General features: G+C 43.0%; 1 protein-coding gene across 1 annotated transcript in view; it reads right to left on the minus strand.

The window, feature by feature from the left end:
• Positions 1–24997, minus strand: part of LOC308314449 (A-kinase anchor protein 13) — a gene marked incomplete at its 3' end in the record, with an annotated part of 64978 nt that extends 39981 nt beyond the window's left edge. Inside the window, exon 1 of the mRNA XM_080762080.1 lies at positions 24718–24997. The remainder of the gene's footprint in view (positions 1–24717) is intronic.
• Positions 24998–26843: the final 1846 nt, after the last annotated feature.

Raw genomic sequence — 26843 nt, forward strand, 5'->3', positions numbered from 1 at the left:
GTGTGTGCTACAATAAACCATGCTACATCAACGTTTACGGCCACTCAAACGTTATGGGGTGTCTCCCTGCTTGATGGAACAGCCCAATAGGTTTTCATTAGAGAACCAGTGTTTCTCTAACCTTTTTCCTGTCGAGGACCCCCCAAATAATATTTGTATTTGGCAGCGGACCTCCCTCTCAAACTGATGTTGTGCCAGGGACCTCTAGAAGCAAAGATTTGAGTTCAACATTTTCGCTTTAAAAACATAATATACCGTTACCACTGCTTGGAATTGCTGTCAAGCATTGCCCATCTGCAAATGGGTGTTGCTCTGTTCCAACCACTACGCATGCACGCATGCATGCACGCACTATATGGGGTGGGGTTGCATTTGAATCAATCTTACCTAGCAAATCACACAAACAAGAAATACATGAAGAGATGAATTAAGTCATGTCACATACAAATATCCAGTTCTGTAACCCAAACACAGCTGCTTGTCATAAAACCACCACATTGGGAATATTTAACGTATTCCTCATACTAAAAAGAGCTTGTTGTTGTAACCACTCAATTATTTTACTCCTTTAATATTGTTGCTGTCGGGCAGAAACCTCTTATCTCCATAATGTTGTTACTTTTTTTTCCTTTTTCATAAATTAACGCCCTACTTAATCATACTACAGTTTTCTCCTGTAGAGCACTTTGTAAACCCTGAGTTTTGAGACATCATCATCATCATCCTTCGAGTGCCCTCGAGATCTGCAACACAAGCTGCTTCCACTCGTCTCTGTTGGTCATTGCCACAGTCAGTCCTGTGTCCCTGCTCAGAACATCTGGAAATGTGAGAGGTCTTGGTCCTCTTGATGGGCAGGGTAGTCTCCACAGAAGAACATCCCAAATGACCTGGTCTTTTGCTCTGTGGCAGTGTCCAGCAAAGCGGAAGTCTTCTTTCTGCCACAAATCTGAGCTTTAGTGAAACATGCTATATGAATAAAGTGGATTGGAGTGGTTTGGAGTGTCACACAAAAGCATCAACAGTATAGCAGACCCGGACGTATGAGGTTTCCACCCAACAGAGACCATGTGGTCATAGTAGTAGCGTTGCATATTATATTTTTCTGCAGAATTTCTGCCTATCATGATGCCCAGAAAAAAGGGACACGATATTTCATGAGGAAGTCAAGTGACCCACTGTCACAATGTTGAAGCTAAACAGTGGGTCACATGAAGGCGGACACAGCGGTGGCAGTATCTCCCTCAATGAGCTCAGAGAGACTCACACAAGGGAGGCTTTCTGCTTCTCGTCACTAAAGCTTAGACAGCTCAGGAACATCTGTGAGATTAGATGGACCTCAAAAGCACATCGTACTTCAACAGTCCTCACTTACAGTATATCAACACATCTCGTATCTCTCATTTAGTGCTTTAAGGTGGACTCTAAGTCATATTTGTTGGGGTTAAACATTTATTAAATGTTATTGTATTTCAATTTGGTCTGTCTTGTATCCTGTATGAGATCTTTCTCCTGATTGGATTAAATTGGTATCCTGTACTCTGAGTCATAACTCATACTGGTTACTATGGGAATATAGAGCCAGCAGCAGCAGCAACAAAACACTTACAGTAGCTTTGACTTTGACAGTTACACACACACACTACAAGCTCACAACGCATTGCTTCATGGCATCATGCCACCTTGTGAGCTTGTGTGACCGTGTAGATCACTAGTTTGAGTCAAGGGCAAACATCTCATTTCTCTTTTGGGTCTTAAGCTAAAAGCTTTGGGAACCACTGCTCTATACAGTCCAGTAGGAGCCTTAACATCAAAGACAATCAGAAGCACTAGAACTCTATCTGTTCTTTAGTTCCACAATCATCTTTTCAATAGAAAAAAGTAGACTATATTTAGCTCACTGTTCCAATACTTTGGCCACTGACTGCATGTGTCATGGCTAAAGAATGTACTTATCTGTGTGTGTGTGTGTGTGTGTGTGTGTGTGTGTGTCTGAGAGAGAGAGAGAGAGAGAGAATGAGTGAGTAAGTGATATGACCAAGGAATTACCTAGAATTGAGCAGCTTACCAGTTCTATACCGAGTCAAAAACAATATTAATGTGTGTGCATGCGTGTGCGTACGTGCATACGTGTGCGTACGTGCATGGTGTGCAAGTGTGCGTGCGAGTGAGTGAGCACGCGTGTGTGCGTGTGACACTGACAGGAAGCATGTGTTTCAGTCACTCTCTGTGGGACCTCCCAGTGCACCATGGGAAACCTTTGAACTCTCAGCCAATCAAGCCCCTGGAGCTTTTGAAAGGTCAAGGGGTTACAACAACTCCACATGCACGCACACAGAACATCACATGATTCAAATAATGGAAGATTGCTATACTGTAGTATTCAACATCTTAACCACTTCAACTACTGTATATGGTTGACCGGAGTCCCTCAGGGCTCTGTACTAGTGTATGTTCTATTTTTGTGGGGAAAGCTTTCGCTGGAATAGCAGACTGTCGATCTGCTATTGTCTGTGAAAGCAGTCCCCACAATACGGATGCTGGGGGTTAAGAGGCCACCTTCGACATCGGTAGAACACAAACACCAAAGTGTTAAAGGACGACATCACCATGATAAAATAGCACTTTTTTCCCCCTACTCTGTCCGTGTCTCATAGGAGTGCTGTGGGCAGTTCAGAAACCCGTCTACCAGTGAGAACATCGATGGGGAATCCAAGCTAATAGAAAATACAGGCTTTCTATTCCCTTATATAAATGGAGATAATAATTAATAATAATTATTTTTTTAATATTTACTGTACATCACAATACCAGTATATCATTATACCTAATGATGTCACTGGAAGACGGGTTTCTGCACAGCCCACAGCCCTCCTATGAGACAAGACAGAGTAGAAACAAATGGTGCTATTTTATCATTAGTGAAGACCAATTCTATGAAGATAGGTTGAAAGTCATTCTTTATAGGGGTTTTCTCATGTTAATTAAAGCTATAACAAACTGGGAAATTCGGCCCAAAAGGTTCAAACTGATGCTAAGGAGACCACCATCATTTGAGTTTTTACTGCTCATTTCTTTCATGAGATGTACGGATACCTGATGAAGGTCGTTTAGACCGAAACGTTGTCGTCTGAATAGAACTGCTGCTGTATAAGTGAAGACAGTGTGCGGGATTCGCATTTGGTTTCCTACGCACCTGTCCTTGTAAGTGTGCACAAGGCCTTTTCTCTACAAAATTCATGAGATGTAGAAATCCTATTTTGGACGTGTCATTATAGGTGGACATTTTAAAACCTTTTCACTTTTTCAACACACAAAAAAAGTGGAAAGTGTGGACCTCACAAGACATCAACGTGTTGGGAGATTGCTATATACACTATTTTCAAATATTTGGGAAATGAGGTTTGAGTAGTAACTCGTTACAAAATGATGCACCTGCTCAACCCTGAACCCTGTTCCGACTTAAGAACAGGGTTAAGAACACTGAACACGCCCCCCCCCCCCCCACACACACACACACACACACACACACACACACACACACACACACACACACACAAACAAACACACGTAAGCCATCGTCTCATTCTTATCTTGTGACAGCCCTAATGCAATGAAGGAGGTTGCCCGTTCCTCAACAAGGTTCGCTATGAGTTTATAGCTTAGGGTGATACATAGGTTGCTTTCCTACTAGAGAAGACACAACGCTGGCTCTGCACCAGTCAGCTGTTTGGCAGGCTGTGTGTTGTCACTATGCCATGAAACAGAGACACAGGTGTGTGCTGCTGGTGGTTAACAGTGGTGACAAAGGCGAGTCAACAGCTGTTCTATGATCCCACAACTCTGCGCACACACGCACACAAACACACACACACACACACACAAACGCACGTGCACGCACACACACACACACACACACACACACACACACACACACACACACACACACACACATTCAAGATAGCAGAGTGGGCACAGACTAAAAAGGTACACAATCTACAGCACACAGACTGACAGACAGACAAGAGTCCAACAGAAATAGCTCAACATCTCAGACTCTAAATCTAGACGCACCAGAAAAGAGGCCCTGTTGAGAGTGGTGTGTGTGTGTGTGTGTGTGTGTGTGTGCGCCACGATGGTATGACGACAGAAGGTGGGATTCACAGCAGGGCAATGTATTTAGCAGTTATTTATGTATTTGTTCGTATTAGTATTATCACTTAGTTATATAAGTGTTTGGAAGGGGAGATGACTCAGGAAGGTATATTCTTCAACATTAAATTTTACTTTATTTATAATTATCAGGGAATTCTATATCGCATCTGAATACCCAGGCTGAACACAGTTAAAATATGATTTTTCAGATTTCTAGAATGCATCTTGTTTTGAGCTTGTAGATTTGCTAATTTCTATAAAAGGTAGAAAGTTAGAAACATGTCCTAAACTGTTTTGGAGAGGTTTCCACCAATTAAATTTGTACACTCTCAAATAGTGCTGCACAATTGCAAAAAGATCTCGAGATCTATCCATCTTCAGACACCTATGTGATCTCATTTCTAAATGTAGCAAGAATGGTGCAGCACTAGGTGGATGTCCAATTCATTTTAGTTACTCTTATGTTTTTGCTACAATAGAGAGACTTTAAGAGAGATTTATAAGATGTCTGTTTAAAACCATAGCAGTTGGCTTGGCTCCTGGTGCCACATTTTGAAAGTAGTAATGTTAAGCAACTACAGACTAAAGACAATAAATATTTTCATGAAAAAAATGTAAGGCCTGTGCCGTGGCTCAGCGATCCAGGCACCATGGCTGGTAATCCAGTCTGGCAGTGTGCCGCGGGTTCGACTCCCGATCCCGACGGCCTTTACGACGGCCTAAAAAAGTCGAGATTCACATTTTGAGCAAGAATCGGGCATAAAGAGTTAAAGGATCTTTTCTGTGTGTGTTGACTTTTCCACAGCAGTCAAGAGACATTCCTCAGAGATGTTATTGTGCATTACTGTGTGCAGAGTGTTACTCATGGGCTCCTCATTAGCTCTGAACCAAATTATGGCTGAACTGCAGATGGCTCATATTCCTGTGATCCTCTTTAATCACTTATAAAGCCCTACAGTAGTAGTGTATTGACCGGAGTCCCCCAGGACTCTATACTAGGGAACCCTCATTTTCCCCCCCCTCTGCGCCAAATTCCTTCACTGGAAAAATAGCCGATCAAAAATGTGACACAATGGTTGAGCGTAGATCGACAATCTTTTGGCAAGAATGTCCGGTACAGAAAGGTTTAATGTGGTAAAATGTAGGCCTGGCCCTGTATTGTATAAGTGCTATCCTGTTTAACACAGTCCAATCATCTTGTTGTTATTTTTATTTTTTCAAAAATGAATGGCCTACTTCGTCACACAAGAGCGTCACACAAAAGTAATGAAAATAGCCATAACACCAATCGTTTTGAGTTTATGGATCAGCTATTTTCACTATTAGCCAAAAACTAAATCTAAAGCTTTGATTATTACACCCTTGGCACATTAGCAGTAAACAACACTGTTTGACATTTAAGAAGACACCCCCTCCCCTCCCCTTCCCCACACCAACCTGAGCCCTCTGTCCCAAAGCAAGGAGGTGCTGCAATGATCTCCACACATGGAAAGAAAAAGACCACAGTGGCCGTGCGTGCGTGCCTCTATAAGTGCAACAGCAATTAGCTGTGTGTTTTATGCATATGTGTGTGTGTGTGTGTGTGTGTGTGTGTGTGTGTGTGTGTGTGTGTGTGTGTGTGTGTGTGTGTGCGTGCGTGCGTGCGTGCGCAAAAAGCCAAGTGGACACCACCAGGGCATCTAGAGTGGTCCGATAACAGGAAGCCCACCAGTGATAGAGGGCCTGGCCACTGCGTGTGATGACAGACAGCTACTTAAGATAGCCTTTAGAGAATGGACCTAAAGACAGGGGAGCAAAGAGCAGACTCAGAGCACAGTAGAGTGCAGAGTAGACAAGGAACGCAGTGCTATTCAACCTTTTTCATATCGTTCTCAGCCAGGTTGGAGACCTCATATGTCCAAAACTGTTACTTTTCATGATTCAAGTTATCAAAAGTGCTCCGGTGGCACAGTTGGTAAAGTCCCTGACTCCCTGCCGGATGCACCATGGTACATACAGCAGTGGTTCCCAAAGTGTACCTGAGGGAGTTCCAGGGGGTCCCCAGCTAAATGATAGTTTGGACCCAGATGGAGCCTTATGGGTCTGTAACTCTGAGAGTGTACCATTTGTACATAGTTAAAATAACATAAAGTGGGGGTCCCAGAGATAGAAATGCCATTAAATGGGGGTCCATAGACTAATGCATGTCAAACTGGGGGTCCTTGAAATTAAACAGGTTGAGAATCTTCTCTTATGTGGGTCCCTGGCATCTCTTTTCAAATGGGTGTCTACGGGCCAATTAGTGTCAATTTGGGGGTCCTTGACATGAAAAGGTTTGGGAACCACTGACCTATATTAGGTCGGACGCTCTACATCCTCCCGGTGGGGGCTCCTCACTGGCAGATGAGTAGGATACGACAGCAGTGACAACACGGAACGAAATGTAGCAAAAGTAGCAGATCTACAAGCACGAAACGCTGAAGCTTGTAGATCTGTAGATCGTGGGCTGTAGTATGATCATTCATTTACATTAAGTTACAACAACTAAAAACTAAAAACACAAAACGTGTTGAATGTGGAGATAAGAGGTTTCTGCCCCGACAGCAACGATATGGTCATGGACGATTGTTATCTACAGAGCGTCCCTAATTTCTGGGCATGTCATGACAGGCGAACATTCGACAAAAGTAGCAGATCTACAATCTTGTAGACTGGCTATTGTCGGCGAAGAGGGAGGTTTGGTTTGGATTGAAGGAAAAAGGACAGGACCAAGAATAGGCCCGCTGGGGGATCCTGGTCAACCAAGTAGGACTGTACTGTATAGGCTTCAAGTTCAATGGCATTAACAACAACGACAGAACAGAAAATAATACAATAGAACAGAAGAGAGTTGAATTGAACAAAACAAAACAACTGTAGAATAAGAGACCACTGGCACCCAAACATTTAGGTCAAGACCCAAAAGAGAACTTAAACGTTTGCCCGGGACCCAAACTCGTGAAAATAGCAGATCTACAAGCTCACAGCACGATTAATGAATGAGTATAAAAAAGAAAATAGTGAAAATGGCCGTTGTGAGCTTGTAGATTGCCTACCGGTATATTCATTATTGTTGTATGCCACCATTGTACAACAAAATATAATAGTGTTAACTTCCTGACATCTGTCGTTTTGTTTTAAAATACAAAATGACTTTTTTGTATTTGTAAAATGACCTTTTTCGTCAGGGCTGGTATATGGTCTACGTTAGTGGTCTACATACATTCATAGATGTGAGTTTATAGTTGACACATTATTTTTCGTGTTGATGACATATACGAAAAACATGCTACTTGATAAACAATTAACTTACATGAGCCAGATTAAGTTTGCTATTGGTTCTAAATATCAAACCCAGCACACAGCACACACACACACACACACACACACACACACACACACACACACACACACACACAGCAGCAATAGCAGCAGCAGAGAGGGGCTGATGTTTCCACAACTTGTTGTAATTATGTGTTATACAACTGAACGCTGACATCGGCTGTTTCTACACAGAACTTACACCAAGACAACCAAGACAACCAGTAGACAACCCCAGCTGGCCAGAAGATATGTCTGGTATGGAAGGAATGAAAGAGAGGGGGGAGAGAGAAAGAGGAGGGGGAGAGAGAGAGATGGAGAGACTAAAGAGTTGGAGAAAGCAAGAGGAACAGACGTTTTAGGCCAGTGGTTTTCCTGTTCATATTAAGAGAAGATTTGTGTTCAAAAGAATATTCAACATTTTCCAATATTCAAACATACATACATAGCAACATCTCACACACATGTATTGGTCTTGTCCCCAGCTACAGCGATTCTGGTCACTTGTATTTGTCACACTGTCAGACATGCTAGAAATTCCACTACAACCCTGTCCATTGATCGCTATATTCGGCACACCGTCAAACCCCTTACAGTACACGAATCAGAAGTTAGAGATTATTGCCTTTGCAACACTGCTAGCTAGAAGAAGAATATTACTATCCTTGAAGTCGCCAAATCCACCCTCTCACTCAATCTGGCTCAATGATGTGATGTAAAAATAAAATTCTCTCTCAGAGGAACCGTCACTAAGGCATGGAGACCCTTTATAGAATACTTCAATGATCGTACCGACCTGGATTAGACTGCTCGGTGTGACCCAAATATAGCGGACTGGGGATTTCAGAATTAACAGACAGTGCCTCTCTTACAAGGGTACAATACTCTGACTGTGACCCATGATGTGACCTGTGTTTTTACTTTTATTTGCTTTTGTCTTGTTTGTCCTTGTTTCGTTGGGGGGGGTGTACGTTGTTTGTTGATGTTTGTGATGATTTTAAAAAATCAAATATCAACATTTTTAAATGATTGTGATGCTGTATTAACAAAATGAGCTTGGGACCCCCTGGAACCCCCACCCCCTTCCAAGAAAGGGGGGGGGGTCCTCAGAGCATGCAGTGAGAACCACTGGTTTAGGCAGGAGAGAGAGAGAGAGAGAGAGAGAGAGAGAGAGAGAGAGAGACAGGGAAAGATGTTGGCCGTCCAAACCAAGCTTCAGTCACATTGTGCTCTGATGCACACAGGCAGCGCTGTAGATCCATTCACTTCCACTGGCTGCACTCACAAAGCTATGGCCTTGTAAAAACAAGAGCGGCATGGTCAATGTACCGTCACATCACAATGGTAGCCAAGCCCCCTGTCCTGTCGTGACTCCTGTCCTGTCTCCTGTCCTCTGTCCTGACTCCTGTCCTGTCTTGTCCTGACTCCTGTCCTGTCTCCTGTCTCCTGTCCTGTTTCGACTCCTGTCCTCTGTCCTGAATCCTGTCCTCTGTCCTGACTCCTGTCCTGACTCCTGTCCTCTGTCCTGACTCCTGTCCTGACTCCTGTCCTCTGTCCCGACTCCTGTCCTGACTCCCGTCCTCTGTCCTGAATCCTGTCCTGACTCCTGTCCTGACTCCTGTCCTCTGTCCTGATTCCTGTCCTCTGTCCCGACTCCTGTCCTGTCCTGACTCCTGTCCTCTGTCCTGACTCCTGTCCTGTCCCGACTCCTGTCCTGTCCTGACTCCTGTCCTGACTCCTGTCCTCTGTCCTGACTCCTGTCCTGTCCCGACTTCTGTCCTGACTCCTGTCCTCTGTCCTGACTCCTGTCCCGACTCCTGTCCTGTCCTCTGTCCTGACTCCTGTCCTCTGTCCTGACTCCTGTCCTGTCCCGACTCCTGTCCTGTCCTCTGTCCTGACTCCTGTCCTGACTCCTGTCCTCTGTCCTGACTCCTGTCCTGACTCCTGTCCTGACTCCTGTCCTCTGTCCTGACTCCTGTCCTCTGTCCTGACTCCTGTCCTCTGTCCTGACTCCTGTCCAGACTCCTGTCCTGTCCTCTGTCCTGACTCCTGTCCTCTGTCCTGACTCCTGTCCTGTCCCTACTCCTGTCCTGTCCTCTGTCCTGACTCCTGTCCTCTGTCCTGACTCCTGTCCTCTGTCCTGACTCCTGTCCTCTGTCCTGACTCCTGTCCTGTCCCTACTCCTGTCCTGTCCTCTGTCCTGACTCCTGTCCTCTGTCCTGACTCCTGTCCTCTGTCCTGACTCCAGTCCTGTCCAGACTCCTGTCCTGACTCCTGTCCTCTGTCCTGACTCCTGTCCTGTCCAGACTCCTGTCCTGTCCTCTGACCTGCGCTACTACTAGTGACGGAAGAAGTACTCACATGTTTTACTTAAGTCAAAGAATCAATACTGCAATGTAGATATAGTCTGTTTAACTCCGTTAAAAGTAGAAGTCCTGTATTCAAAATGTACTTGAGCAAAAGTACAAAAGCATTCATATCAAAATGTACTTAAAAGTACCACAAGCAGAAAGTACTCAGAATGTCCCATTTCACAAGTTCAAAATATAAAACATATGTAGATTATCTACAAGCTCACAATGCGTCACAATCCTGTAGATCTGATATTTTTCTAAATGGCCGACATTATGGCTGAAGTGGTTAGTGTGTATTGTAATAATAATCCAAATCTACAAATTAGTAACTAAGGTTTTTATAGAATTGTAGTGGAATAAAAGTACAATAGTTGTCTCTGAGATGTAGTGGAGTATAAAATACTCAAATTTCTACAGTACAGTACTTGAGTACATGTACTTAGTACAGGCATTTGCAATACAGAAGGAGACAGGATAATAATTAACCACTCAGTTTTTCCTAAGATTTACAAGCTCTCAATTCATTGCGATGCATTGTGAACTATTGGCCATACTTCTAAGTATAAAGTGGTTAATAAAGGTTAAACACCAAATAAAAATGAATTATTTGTAAGAATGGTGGTCCCAACAAGTCCATATCAGACCGAGGCGGTCACTGTCTTCTGGCCACTGAAAAAGTGGTCACAATTTGAGTTTACAATACAAACACTGCATCATTGCAAACACACAAGATTCCTACCATGCACATATACCGCTAACATCTGTACTGTATATTTCATACTCTCTTTTCTGGTGCATCTGAAAGTCGTGAACAGAGAGTCTCTAGTAAATGTGGAAACTTACAGTGCAGCCCAGAGAAAAGTAACTTTCTTTCTTGTCGGCAGTTGTAAACAAGGAGATGCTGTTCAGAGGATTGTGGCCCATGGTGCCAAGGTTTTATTTTCGTAAGCATAGCACGCTAATTTAAAATATTATCAAATCTCGCTCTGTGCCTCTGTGTGTCTCTGTGACGTTTGTTTCTGGGTCTCGCTGCCTAGCCCTGCCGCTCAGTGCCAGCAGCACTGTTTGTGATTGTAGAGCTGTCAGAATGGGTTTGCCAGCAGACAACAGAGACATGATCTCTCTCTCTCTCTCTTTCTCTCTCTCTCTAATTGTTTGCCTGTGAAAAAGTCAGGTTCACATTGGATTGTGATTCAATGGGGCAGCTAGAATCAGATTTTTATATCTAATGATATTTATTATAGTTGGCAATCCATTTAACCACTTTAACTCTATTTTATAGTCGTTAAAATGGCCACTAATTTTAGCAAATTTCAGAAAAACAAAACATGAAAATGTTTAATTTATGTTACAATACAAATCCTCTCTTATAGGGGTCCCTTATCCCTGGCACCAGCTCTTTCTATCGTGGAGGCCACAGCCAAACAACACATAACAGTTGGGGGGTCCCTTGACATGGGAACGTTTGAGTACCACTGTCCACTGCAACCCCCCGAGGCTCTGGAATCATTTGCCCGTACACATCAGAGCCGCCCAGTCGATAGCTATTTTAGAGTGGTGCTATGTGTGTGGCTGTGTCCCTGGGTCTGTCCCTGGCTGTGTCCGACAACGAAAATAGCGTTATATAGCGTTTGTTCACCACCAAGTGTCACTGTTGCACAGCCTAACACACAGACAGGCCAGGGAGGAGGCCCAGTACAGTACAGTACAGCTCACTTTGTTTGCTCTTTGGTGATTGACCTGGTCAAGTTAAATGTGATACATTTTGAGTTGAGTCCTATTAATGAGGAGTTTCCTGGTGAACTCATTAAGGAGTTTCCTGGTGAACTCTGATCTCCATCAGCCCGTGACTGTGTGGGGCGCGTAGACAGTTGGTTTCCCTGCCTCACAGTGTAATGTGTCATAATTAGGACCACAGGGGACATGCTGTGAACTCTGTTATCGGTTATCTTCTACCGACAACAAAGAGATGAGCTGTCGCGGTCAGTGTCAACACAGAACGACGTTATATCTTTGTCACATTCCCGCTGTGTAATAATCGCTGTATGTGTATACAGCGACGAAAGCCGTCGCTTTTACCATACTTCACAATACTACTTTTTTACCTCCAAAAACTAGGTACGTAGCAAATAGCTAAACCTAATAATTCAATATTTCAAACGTTCTTTCATAAAGAAGCTGAGATTTGACAGTTTGTAGCGGTCGACAGTACTTGCCCGCTCTGCTTGCGCAGGCCTCGTGTGCAACAAGCAAGTAGGCACTCGACAGAGTGCAGTTCTAGTTTTTATCTGTTGACGAAATTGTCAATACATTTAGTCTTAGTTTGAGTCATCATAGCTTCCATCATAGTTTATTTCGTTTCCAGTTTGTTTTGGTCTACGAACATTTTTCGTCTTAGTTTTAGACGACAAAGACAACACTGGTGCACTGCAAACGGATCCATTTGATTCCATCTGAACACTGAGATATAGACCTGTAAAGGTCCATTTGGACCCCCCTCAAGGAACCCAAAGGGTCCCTGGACTGGACACCACTTTGAGAAACACTGCTCTAAAACACAACTGGGTATCTTACCTTAAAAAGTGTCATAAACTAAAGGGAAGAGAAGTGGAAACTCTTATCTCATGCTTTCACACAACTCTCAGTGAAGCAAACCTATAATAGCCATAACATCACCCATGGGGGGCGGGGTGGAGAGTTATCTACCACACTTCTCTCACACAGTCTGCTATACCACTGTTGAGGGGAGGGGCTGTTGAGCTACGCATTCAACCAATTGAAAACTTACAGGAAGGATTCACAAGGAAAAACAGACATAGCAGTGTCGGCCTCCGTATAATAACTCTTCGTCTCTGTTGTGTAGCTCCCTGATGCTGAGCATCACTGAATGAATAGTGATGCTTAATATTTACACTCAAACTTGGCTAATGGCTGTTTATGACTGTTACCTCTCTGCCCCGACTCCAGATACACGAGGAAGGAAGGAAAAGAAAGAAAGAAGATGGATGACAGTCAACCTAGCTGTAGTGAACCGAGTTCATAAGCAAATGTAATATATAAATATATATATGTATTATTACCTTGTATTACCTCGTAAAATGCAAATCACATTTAAAAATGCTTGCTCGGGTGCGCGCTGGCCTAGCGGTTGCCAGGTCCAGGCACATACCACATATAGGCACATGCCTGACAGCGTGTTGAGGGTTTCAGTCCCGATCCCGGGCATGTCGTTCCCAGTCTCCCTCTCTCCTGTTTCCTGTCTATCTTCACTATATCCTATCAATAAAAGGTAGAGAAGCCCAAACAAAAGGAAAAAAAGCTTACTCAAGGACACAACAGTCAGGAGGAGCCAGGAGTGGAACTGGAAACCTATAGTTCCCAAACAGCCGCTGTTGGCTCCCTGCCGAACCTGCCACAGCTGATTTCTAATCACCTCGATCTCTGCATCTGTCCCACTCATGAGCAGGTGCCCAGTAAAAGCAGGAGACGGTGTGTATATAGAAGTTATGCTCCTTCCTCAGCATTTGTTTACAATTATATGTCTAGTATTCTACGTTTTAAATAGGAAGGATTTCTATAGTTTATTGAACTATTGATCCAATATATCAGCAATAATGTTTGCACCTAACTAGCTACTGTTGATGCTTTTGTGTCACGCTGTGTAGTATGTATGACCAAGTAGGGCATTAATCTACGTGGGGAAAAAAACTGAAAGTTAGAATAAGGAGATAAGAGGTTTCCGCCCCAACAGCAACGATATATAGCAACAACTAAAATGACAGGCGTCCCCAGCTTGAAAGGTAGAACAATGAATAGGTGCAACAGGTCTAAATTGGTTAAAAGAAGAATGGCAGCTGCCATGACAGAGGGGTGGAAGGAAGGAAGGATGAGCATGTACAAACAAGGGCACTCTTTGCACCAACAGTGGCAAGTAGCTGCTTGTTCTTCCCATAGAGTATAAAGAAGGATAGAGACCGAACTGGAGCCCCATTTTTGATAAATGGTTATAAGCGTTTCGATGTTGACAAACATCAAACTCATTTTTTTAAATTGTGGAACATTGAGCAAAGCACCAGCTTGTAGATTTTTTTCCCTTTATTTTTAAAAATATGCTTTACTGGTTTTAATAGTTGACATAGCTGTCCTGTGTTTACAAAGCCTAAAAGGCCAACTCCCAAGCATAAATGTCATTATCCGATGTTCAAAGCCAAAACCACAATTAAATTGTTAATTATTTGTATGACACTTAATCAGCAAGTAAAATGTCACGATCGTGACATGAAGCCTTACTTGTGGCACGACGTGGGGTTTGGAATGTGGTGAAAATTGTGAGGGAAACTTGGAATTAGTCTCTCCCTACAATTCCTGATTGTTTACTTTCACCCCTTCAATGACAAAGAGAGCCGTGCAGTGATTCAATTGACCTTTTTCCACTTCTTTATTGACAATAATCACACAGAGAAACAAGTCATTGTCTCGTTGCAACTATAGTGTTTCACTAGAGTGGTTAAACTGACATGCTCTCCGACTAGAAGTTTGTGTTGATAAAACAGCACTGGTATTCCTGTAACATATAGGAGAGAAAGTATACGTGAGAAAGACTACCGGTCCCATTTTGCGTCTCAAGCCACCCCGTAGTTTAAAAAAGCAACAACAACAAATATTTAAACTTGATTTGAAAGAACATGTTATAGAAGAAAAATGTTCTCAAAAGAGTGGTTCAAAACGTTATGGGATGAGATTCATAATCATAATGGTTCATTAAGTACTACAGAGTACCCGTAGTGTCAAAACATTACCCATTAAAACACGTACTGTAATATTGTTTTTCAGTGGTGGGTAGGCAAGTCTTTTTGGTTTCACATAATGTGAAGATCATGCTGTACTTTCAGAGATGCATACTCCTCACCTTTCACCGTTTTGCCATCAAAATAGGTCACATCCAAGACTTGTGTAAATCTGACCATAATAAGGTAATAAAGTCTTTATTACCTCAATTGTACTCTTTTTATGGTCTGCATTTACTGCATAGATTAACCACTCATACCCTCTATTCCAGGGGTTTTCAACAGGTGGTCCGTGGAATTGCATGTGGTCCCTGACCATTCTTGTAGGATTTGTTGATTTTTGTGTTGACTGAATGGCCTGGTGTGACCTATGATGAGTGTCCAAGTTGGAGGTCAAGAAATTCAACAGAAAAAGGGAGTTAGAATCTCAAGAGGGAGAAGTGCACCGGATTGTTTGGTCGAGTCATTATTATTAGGAAATTAGTAGTCAATGGAGCATTGGTTGAGAAACAGTGGGATGTATACACATGGGATACATATAGCAAGTTTTACCATATCCCCACGCAACACAACAGGGGTCCCCAGGTTGATTCTAAGTCAGGGTGGTGGTCCCTCGTTCACAATCAGTTGAAAACACCGGCTCTATTCTAAGCAAAAAGGGACCCGAGTTACAGCAACTGTGCTTTTTTCCCCATCTACACCAAATCTCTTCGCCAAAGATAGCTGATCTACAAGCTCACAATGTGTTGCGACACGTTGTGATAGATCTGCTAGTTGTGGTGAATGTTCCCCCGGAACATTCCCAAGGGGTTAACTGTATAATCGACAGATTATAATCAATAATGAAACTAATCGCAAGCTGCAGTCCTGTTGAGCTACAAATTAACCCATGAAGACCTGAGGCCGACACAGAGATGTGATGTGATTTGATTTATCTTTTTTGCTTTTTTACCTGTGGTGATATTGAATTTTGTTGACTATTGTTGATGAATTTATTGCATAGGGCCTTAATGGATACAAGACTGCAATGACTTTTTTTGTTTGGCGCCATCACTTTTGGACTGATTGTTTGACTGTACTCTGTTTTTACATTTTGTCTAATAAACTATTCAATCAATCAGAGTGAGAGAGAGAGAGAGAGAGAGAGAGAGAGAGAGAGAGAGAGAGAGGATGTGTAGAGGTGGAAACAGACAGAGGGAGATAGAAATGTGAATGCTTAGTGGGAGTTAAGAAGAACAAACCGTCTTGTTGTAGTCTCTCACCCTCCTCTGTGTTGCACGCAAACACATACACGTGAATACGCACACACCTAGACTCACCTAATATTGCTCTGTCTCGTCTCCCTCTAAATCTGTGTGTGTGTGTGTGTGTGTGTGTGTGTGTGTGTGTGTGTGTGTGTGTGTGTGTGTGTGTGCGCGCGTGTGTGTGTGTGTGTGTGTGTGTGTGTGTGCGTGTGTGCGTGCGTGTGCGCGTGCACACTGTGGTATGGCAGTGGTATGCAGAGGCTAACCAGCCTTGCATGTATGAGTGTTGAGTCATGCTCAGCCTGCCGCACCCCCCACCTCCGCTACCATGTGTTCCGTTACAGTTTGTGTGTAGTTTTAGCTTCTTAACTTTAAGGGGAGGGGTGTGGTGGTGAGTGCACATGCATTGGCCTGCTTCACATCCATTTACATCCTTAAGCCTGGCTTGACAACCGGGATGTCCCTCCCTGTATCAGCTACAATAACTACAGTTGAAAGATTAACGCCATAATCCGTGTTCTGGTGCGAACATTCAGCTTTGTGACACATTGTGAGCTTCTAGATCGCTTAACTATTCTAAAGAAGAGATTTGGACGGGGGGGGGGGGGGGGGGGGGACTAGGGGACCACGTATAGACCCCTGGGGGACACCCAGGGGTCAACAAAGGGTTTAAGTGGTTAAATGTGATGGAAACTGGGAGGTATAACCGTAGTCGTCGTTGAAGTGTTCTTTCAAATCATTGCTGACGGGCAGAAGCTTCTTATCTCATATATTTTGACCTTTTTTGTGGTTTTTGTGTTTATTAGTATTTTTTTATTTTTTGGGGTAAAATTAATTAATGTCCTACTGGATCATACTACAGTGTCACACAAAAGTATCAAAAGCTCGATCTGTAACTTGAGTTTTGATACTTTTGAATTTGAGTCCTGAAAAGTTTTGGACATATGGGGTTTTCACCCGACAGACGGTCAGCGTCCGTCCACACAGCGAGACAATCTGGGTTATGGGGGTATAAGTTACGGAATCAGCAGCAGAGCGGTCAGCAAGCGGTTAAGCTCAGTAGTCAGTAAGTTATTTCTGAATCGCTAGCTGTGTTTAAACAAAACATATTTTTGGTTCCCATCCCATGTGTGTATCCTGTGTCTGTGTCACCGTTTTCTTTGGCTTTTGTACTGTTCCATCTCTCTAATTACTATTTTCCAAACACCGTTTCCATACAATGGACTTTTACTGGCTGGCTGCCATGGAGCCAGTGGCTGGCATCATTGTTTAAGATTAAACGTGCTGTAAGGCACTAATGTAATGTACACACATTCCATTTTCACATTGTCATCTCTCTAGCTCAGTGGTTCCCAAACTTTTTAGCTCAAGACCCAAAAAAGAAATTAGACGTTTGCCCGGGACCCAAACTAATGAAAATAGCAGATCTATAAGCTCTATAAGCCACCTTGTGAGCTTGTAGCTTCACGCAGTAGAGGCCTGTTGTTTACAGCCACTAACATGAAGCTTCCCAGTAGAGGCCTGTTGTTCACAGCCTCCAAGCTTCCCAGAGCGTTGGACATTCAGAAGGATGCAGAAAGAGAGGGAGGGAGCGAGAGGGCAGCAGAGAAGGATTGGAAGTGATAAAGCAGCATCTCTTTTCCTTTGTAGCTTCTGAAGGATATCACAGTAGTTTACACAGGACCGCTCTGCTCTGTTCGCAGTCACAGTTTACCGATTGCAACATCGACTGTCCCCCCCCTAGACATCGACTCAGAATATGTCCCAGGGTAGCAACACCACACTGCGTGTTGGAACCTAACAATCTATTGAGCTATATGTTCAGAACAATGTCTGCATGACGAGCAGAGAAATGTCAACTCTCATGCACTGTCTCTAGACAACAACAAGACAACACTGAACAGAGGACAGATACTGTGTATGATGTCCTCTCTGTTCTGACTAGCCACGAGGAGTCAAATTGATTGTTGGACTTGAATCTCACTTAACTATAGTTTATATGTGCCTATCATTTTGAACTCTTAGAAGGAAGACAGGACTGCGTCCGTGCGTTTTAGTGTGTGCAATATCATTTAAAAATAACGGTAGTGGGTCGCACACACCAAGACTTCAGTTCAAAATATATATTTATTTTTATTTTTGAACTGGGACAAACGCATCAGAGTGTCACACTGTGTCCCTGTTCAAAAATGCAATAAATATTTTGAACTGAAGTCTTGGTGTGTGCGACCCACTACCGTTATTTTGTATACGTTTTGAACGGGTAGCACACCTACAGTCAGAGCGTCACATGAAGTGCAATATCATTTAGCAATATAACATACGTTTTCCCTTTGACTAAAAGCACTGTGTTGTAGCATATCTAACCGTTTGCTGGGCGTGTCATCGCTTTGTCTGGAATTACAGATGTCAGATAATGTTCTTTAATGGTTGCCATTTTTGGTGCGCACACGCACACACGCACACACGCTCCATGACTGTTGCATAAGTATCTGCTGCTAACTTTACTTTTTTATGATGTTATAAAGTCCCAGTATGGCAATGTTTTGAAGAGCATGGTTGTATTATTGGAAGCAGCTCTGCCTGGCTGGCTTCAGAGAGGAGGAAGGAGGAACAGCAGTATGTTGGCAACCCTGGCCAAAACATCTCTATCTAAGGCGCTCATCTGAGCCCATTGGCTGTGTGTTGTGGCAATTATCTTAATGGCGACGGCTATTTCATGGACCGCTGCGCAGCTATCAGATGTTTTCAGCGATTTCGTAGTTACATGGTCCCACAAGGGTGTGTGTGACTGTGACTGTGTGTGTGTGTGTGTGTGTGTGTGTGTGTGTGTGTGTGTGTGTGTGTGTGTGTGTGTGTGTGTGTGTGTGTGTGTGTGTGTCGTTCAGTAGCATTCTGGCTTATCAGAACCTACTTTAATAAGCAACTCTTTCAGGAAGTACAAAGTCTGTTAGGGAACGACGTATTCGTGACGTGCATAGTCAGTGTGCACACACACACACACACACACACACACACACACACACGCACAACGTAATGTACACCTACACTGTGGCTACAAACCTATTGCTGTTGTGTACCTAGTGGCACAATACAATACAATACAATCGCCTTGAACAAATGCAATTTCAAATGTGTACTCTCAGTCAGTGCTTTTTGTGTACAATATATCTTTATCCAGGTCCCAGTGTGACCTTGTTGTGTGGAGATAGAAATTGTGTCGTTAAGCAGTGGTTCTCAAGGTGGGGTCCGGGTACCCTCACAGGGTTCTTACAGGTCTAGAATATAACTCTAGAGTGTACAAACAGACCCATTATGGGTCCATATGGTTATATTTATATATTCTCAGAGTTACGGGGGTCCTTAAGAAAGACAAGGAAAACTAGAAAAAAGAGATAAGCAATAAGAATAATATGCACAATAAAAGCCATAGAAACATGGAAGCGTTAACCCTACCTACTGAGCTAGAGCTATCCGGACACAATCAGTTGTTGTATTGTTATTTGTTAACAGCAAAATCATTTAAGAAGGCAATAAGCAAATATACTTTGAGTACCAACGCAGAAGTACTCAAACATTTATTTGAATAAATAAATAAATAAATTATCTTAATCCTGGGTGGAGATTGATTTTCATATAATTCAAAATGGTGGGTGATCTAGAGGTCAGAGGTCAAAAGTAAGAGTACGAAACTTGTTCGGCATGAGGAGACGAATATGTGTATCGAAGATTCATTGCCGACGGTCAAACGGTTCATGAGCTATGTGTGGTCAAAGTTTGCATTTTCAATTGAGTGCTATAGCGCCACCCTTTGGCCAATGGTTGTGGGCTTCGCATCCTCACTGTTTGGCATGGCCCTCTACCATATCTCCAAATTTCACGAAAACAGACTGCACAGTTCAGCCAGAACTGCTATTTTTGTCGGAAAGAGAGGAAAAAAAGAGACAAAAACTATAGAGGACCAAGTCCTTTACAGAGAGTGGTAAAGACACCTGGAATCGACCCGAAATTTAGCGATCAAGCCCAATATGTTCTTTTTTCTACCCCTTTTTCTCCCCAATTTAATGTCAACTGTTGTCACTGCTGTTGTACCCTACCGACTCACCTGCCAATGAGGACCCCCCACCGAGAGGACAGGCTTCCCATTGTTTAATACAATCAGAGAGGACTTTTCTGTTCGGATGAATGGGCTGTCAATGGGAAGTTGCAACTAGTTAGCACCTTGCTGGCAAGGTGGCAGCAGTGTGCATAAGGTCAATAGTGGGCTAGCACTTCACCACCCAAGCACCATCCAACTTATGTTCTTGTTTATGTCTTTGATGTGTGGAGATGGTTACAGGAGTTGAAGACAAACTAAATGACTGATTGGCAAGCTAAATGACGCAGGTCAATGACCCCGACTGACGCCTGAGTGACAACACAAAAGACTGAAGTTATTTTAACTGACACAGAAGTCGTAATTGTCTGAGTAACTGTACTCTAAAGCAACTTGCCGGTTTGTTAGCTGGCTAGAATGGTAGTAGGCTAACCATCACTCTTTCTAAGCCACTGAAACAGGAAAAGCTGGAATGATAGGAATTATATGTCCAAGCTGACAAAGCAGCAAAACCGCACATGCACATTGAGAGAGAGAGAGAGAGAGAGAGAGAGAGAGAAAGAGAGAGAGAGAGAGAGAGAGAGAGAGAGAGAGAGAGAGAGAGAGAGAGGGAGATGCTTGAGAAACGGTTCGGAAACAGCTGGGCAGGAAAGTAATACTTCCTCTTTCACTCTCACTCTCTCTCACCATAATGATTGTGTTTTAACCACATGAACGCTAGTGTACCTATTCTGGGCATGTCCCAATAGACAAAAAATTGGCGAAAATAGCTGATCTACAAACTCACGTTGTGACTTGTTAGATCGGCCATTTTCGCAGAAGAGATCTGTTGTAGAGGGAAAGGGGGGAATCAAAGTAGGACCCATGGTGGGCCCCCGGGCAATGAAGTATAGGCCTATAGCTATAGTATAGGGTTTAAGTGATTACAAATAGTTAGCTCTCCATCTCAGTGTTTTTCTAGCTAGTATGAAGTCCATAGGTCCAAAAATGTAATAATGAATACCAAAACAATGAAAATAAATCTAATTAATAAAATATGTGTATTTATTTCATTGTATTATTTATTTATTTCATTGCAGTATTTATTATTACCTATGGACCATAAAGGCCTATTCATAGTCTGGATTTTCAGTGGTGAGGTGACCACCGCTCCGGTGGTGAGGTGACCACCGGAGCTGAAATAACGTTGAGTGGTGGTGAGTAAAAACAGAGAGAAGGGCTGGAGCGGTGGCGGTGGTTTGCTCTTCACCACAGCTCGTGACGTCATGTTGTAGTTCGGTGGTCACCTAACCACCGAAAATCCAGACTATGTATGAGCCTTAAGCTAGCCAATAACAACACTGTAGGTAGATGTTAAAACAGCAACGTGGGTATCAATGCTAAATCCATCCATGCTACATTTCTAGGTGTACATAATACATATGTGGCTCTAGATCAGCCTATACCAAACATTTGTGATGGACCCCTTTTCCACCGGTCGGGAACCGGTTCAGTTCAGAACGAGTTTTTAGTTCATGAGCCATTTTGAGTGTGCAAAACCATACCTATATTAAATTGTTTATAGGATCAATATAAGTAAATTAATATATGATAACCCTTCCACAGTAGTAGCTTTTTCATATATATATATTTTGCATATTTTCCTATATAATGATTAATTTGCATATTTAACATTTTAATATTTGTAATAAATACCTCATTGTCTTTGTGTAAGTAAGTAACTGGGGAAGTTTCATGGTGATAACAATCTAAATCTAATATAGGTATGGTTTTGCACACTCGATTCATAATTAACGTTCCAATTTTGGAACTCTGGCTCATGGACTAAGAACCGAAAAGAACTTAACTGAACTAACCCGAAAAGAGGCCTCAGAGTTACAGACCTGTAAGGGTCCATTTGGTTCCATTTATGCACTCTCAGAGTTACAGACCTGTAAGAGTCCATTTGGTTCCATTTATGCACTCTCAGAGTTACAGACCTGTAAGAGTCCATTTGGTTCCATTTATGCACTCTCAGAGTTACAGACCTGTAAGGGTCCATTTGGAACACACTTTGAGAAGCACTGGGCTAGAGAATAAGCCTGTTGAGATGCAGCATCTCAAATTTGAAGTGATCCTTGTATGTATGTGCCATACGATTGACCGACAGGAGATGAGCAATATGGCACATTATATCATATTTTCTGAAGTTTCCAAAGGTTCCAGATGGAAGTATTTTTATTATTATTATTATTATTCCAGGGGGCTGTGTTGACAACAGACTGTGTTGAGAACAATAATTATCAGCATTCCTTTGTCACCAGATGATGCTACGAATCATAAGTTCATAACGTTAAATCTGTTGCCACTTCACATACTGTACATAGGTGGCCTCAGTGTGTGGGGCCCCCGGCCCACAGCATCAGGGGCCCTGATGATGCCTGCGCCCCTGTATCACCCCTGTAATTGAGAGCCTCCTATAAATGAAGAGTGGCAGGCAGCCAGGTTCTGACTGAGGCCAAAAGCTTTCCAAGACAGATGCCTGAGTGCTACAGCTGTACAACACCAACCAAAAAAATTATAAACAATCTCTTCTTCACAGAACAAGAGAACAAGAGAACAAGAGAAGTAGGCAACAGAATCAACAACACATGTGTGTTGAACGCATTTATTAATAATCATTACTATCGTATTGACTATTGAGCATAATATCTATTAAATTATTCCCAAACTCTTCAGTCTGCAACCCCACACCCCGACAAGCACGGCGAGGCGTTGTGAGGTTGTAGACTGGCTACTTTCACAATGTTTGCCTCTTACTTACGTAATACTTGACAAGTAAGGTCTTAAAAGTCACTTCAATTGTCTCTTTATAAATGTGCAGATACCCTGCATACATTTATAAGTCACTGTATGGTACTGTATGGTATGGCTACTGTTGAGTGAGAAAACAATGTTGCAAAGTCAAAGTCGTACGTTTAGTCACACACGTTACCGCAGTGAAATTTGTTTTCCGCATTTGACCCATCTCTTGGAGCGGTGAGCCGCAGCGTGCGCCACGCTCAGGAATCATTAGTTGATTTGACCGCCAATCCAACCCATTGATGCTGAGAGCCAAGCAGGGAGGCATTGGGTGAGGGTCCCACTTTTACATGACCCGGCCGGGGATCGAACCCCCGACCTCCCAGTTTCAGGGCGAACACTCTAACCACAAGGCCACTGTCTAGTTAATTAAGCTAATCATCTCAGGAGGCGACCCCCCATTCAAAATCATTTGGGGACCCCTGAGTTTGTGCCTCTCAGTCTCTCCCATACTATGAAGTAAACTACTGTATAAGCATGATGAATCATAGCTATAAGTCATTGGGTCAACCAGCATCAAATGGAGCTCAATTCAAAATGAAGCATGCAACAACAACACAAACTGTGTCATGGTGGTTGGTGCATGGTAGTGGTTTTCAACCAGTGGTCCGGGGAGTGGGGTCCACCAGTGGTTCTTGAGGGGGATCCAGGTGGTCCCCAGATAAATGGAGAGTTGGTAACCAAATGGACTGTTATAGATCTTTAACTCTTGAGAGTGTAAAATGAAACCACTCACAAGAGTTAAGCTAAACATCTGCATTACTTAATTTACAAGAAGTACTCAACTATAGAGAATGTAGAAGTTTTGGCTCCGAGAGGCTAAATTCCAGATGTCAAGTAAATAATGGCCTTGATTGATATGAAAAAGGTTGAAAGAAAACCACTGGTTTATATGGAGACGGGCTGCATTGGTTCACAGTTATGTTATATCTGCTAAAATGGAATAAAATGGCCCCAGCACTACTACTAGAAGTTGTTGTTGTTGTTGTAGCAGTTTTCGGTGGAGCCGGCTGTTCGCTCATCTGCCAAGGAGAGTAGACAATGCTATTAAAAGTTAGTTTTCGTTTGTTTTTAGACCTCCTCTTCCACGCAACAGCATGCAGTCGTGGTCGACAGAATCGACACTGCACTGCAGTGCCAGCTAGCTTATTATCCTTATCTGCGACGATGGGGGTCGGTGGTGCGCTGTAAAGTGGTAACCCTACAGTAGGCTATGCATCGTGCCGTCGAGGAGGGAGGGGTTAAATGTATAAATAAGTATAATAACGTATATATAAATACGTCCATAACAGAGTACCACTTAGGGGCAAGGGAGAGGAATGCTACTGTCATTTTCGGCCATAATTAAACATGTCTCATTCTTCCACTAGATGATTTTGTAAGAAGACAATGCTCTCTGACTCTGCCCACCATTGCTGTAGTGTGTTGAACCTACATGGAGCGCACAAATCACAGTCCCAGTCAGACATGCAAACTATTCACCACCAGACAGTTATTGTAGTGTATCCTGACAAACTAACTTCAAACAAAAGGTCATTGTAACTCGGCCGGGTACATTGTAGCAAACGTGCAAATGTAAACAAAATATCAAGTGGAATCCCGCATCAAGAAGAAGAGTATGGCAGTCTCCATCTAAACTAAAGTACACACACACACACACACACACACACACACACACACACACTTGAATTGAAAGTAATTTTCTGAATGCCATTTGTAACCATACGCCGAAAAATAGCCGATTTACAAGCCCACAGCTGTGAGCTCGTCTGCTATTTTTTCTGTGCGCTGAGCAACGAGTCAGTGTAAATCGGGTACGTATAACTCATCTCTCCAACCCCTGAAAACCTCACCTCTAAATGTCTAAGAAGTCAAGTAGCTTATTTGATGGTATACGTTCTTACCTTGAGTTCTAGTGTGTGTAGTACGTCTCTTGTGGATGCATTCCGTGCTCCGTTCTCAGTTCAAATAATAGCCTACGGGACTTTTTTCTTCAACATTTTCTCGTCCTCCGCTTCGTACAGATTTGTTTGTTTTTTATGTAGGGGGAGCCATATTTCTATTTAACAAAATTAACATCCATAATAACGTAATTTTTCTTCTTCACGCGGAAATATCCTCTTTTGTGGAAAAGGTTTCCATTCGGAAGTAGTTATAGTTATTAGTTGTGTTATCTCTCTTCTGTCTTTTTTTACATGATAGAACTGTAAAAAGTCAATCCGTGTCCTGTAGGTATGCATGCCACGAGGAGGCGGGCCCCAAGAGAAACAGAGCCAGTGTTGCCACACTTTGAGAGAAATAAGCAACCGGGTCTATGAAAATAAGACCAAAAGTAGCAGCGACTAGGCCTACGGCTGCCGGGTCCCTGGCAGGCTGGCAGGCTGGCACAAAACATTTTCAGATGGTGGTACACATTTGCCATGAACATTTTTAAGAACCACTAGTTTAAACAACATTAGGAAGATTTCTTTGACTATGCATACACCGCAGCGCCATTAAACGTTATTCATAGTCTGGATTTTCAGTGGTGAGGTGACCACCGAACTACAACATGACGTCACTGAGCCGCGGTGAAGAGCAAACCACCGCTCTCCCCAGCCCTTCTCTCTGTTTTTACTCACCACCGCTCCACGTTATTACAGCTCCGGTGGTCACCTCACAACCGGAGCGGTGGTCATCTCACCACCGAAAATTCAGACTATGAATAGGCCTTTACTTGGCCTCACTCCCCGAACCCACCTCACTTTGACTGTTGGAATGGCTTAGGGTTGACGACAGTCAACAGCATCTTGCAATGGGTCTGGTCCATTAGATTTACTACACCGGTCCACCAAGATACCCATGTACCCGTCTAAATACTTCACACCCACAACACCAGAGGGAGTTTAACAACCATGTGCAACCCAGATTCGGCACAAACAAGGGACTAACTTCAGCTCCTATGCTAAACTTCCTCAGGTGCCTGAGGAAGGTCGAAGGACTGAAACGTTGCATATTTTGGACATTAAATAAAAAAGCTCTTGAACCTTCTCTACGTGTCTGCAGTCTGCTGCTTTGTCGCCGACCCACCTGTTTTTATTAGTAAGTCGAGTGTGTGCTCCCAAAGTGCTCCCATGCCACCAAAATGTGGAAAGGGCACCTACAGATGGGTGCAATTCGAGACTTTTTCTTTTTATATAGAAGTGTATATTATTTGTACGTCTCTAAATGTTCTGATGTATTGAAAAGGGTGGACCCTGTTGTAAACAAGTGTAATGCTTTATCAGTGTGTCGTCCACAGTAACAGTCTTTGTATTGAGTTGTGCTTTCATGTGAAATGTACCCATTCTGCAAACTGTTAATAAATACTTCAATCAATCCCAATTAAGCAATAGACTTTTGAACGGGGCGAGGCTTCCCTCCCCATCCATTCCCCAATTCAATCTAAAGGAGCTTTATTATTGGCATGAGAAAACGTACGTTTACAAAAGCAAAATTGGAACAAGACAATAAAGATAAAACAATATATGTAGTACCCTCCCCATATTTCTGACAGAAGGCGCTAGGGGCTGATTTCACCCAACTAGCCCAAAGCAAGCCAACAAGCAACTTTACATGAAAAACAAGCCCAAAGTCGCTTATAATAAGCGGACATGGCAACCCTTGAACAGGCCAGCTGTCTGTTCCAGTGTAGGGGTGGGGCTACGGGGTGTCACTCACTGCCTCCGCACAACTTCACCATCATGGGAAATTCTGTTGACTTGTCATGTCAGTCACCTAAATACTAGCAGTGGTGCTAGAAGTATTCACATTTCTTTTCCTTTTTTACTTGAGTAAAAGTGTCAATACGACAATGTAGGCCTAATGTTAACCTCACGTCACCAGACTTTCAAAGTAGGCTAGAAATAGGCTACTCTCAAATAAAAGCTCTGGTGTTCAGAATTTACTGCAGAAATAATTTTTTAAAAGTCCTCCGTCTGAAAAAATCACACCTGTGTGAACTGAGTGGTGCAACTCCCCTCTCTCTCTCTTTCTCTCTCTCTCTCTCATT

Source organism: Protomyctophum bolini (genome assembly GCF_963924005.1).
Source record: "Protomyctophum bolini genome assembly, chromosome: 4".
NCBI classification, from domain to species: domain Eukaryota; kingdom Metazoa; phylum Chordata; class Actinopteri; order Myctophiformes; family Myctophidae; genus Protomyctophum; species Protomyctophum bolini.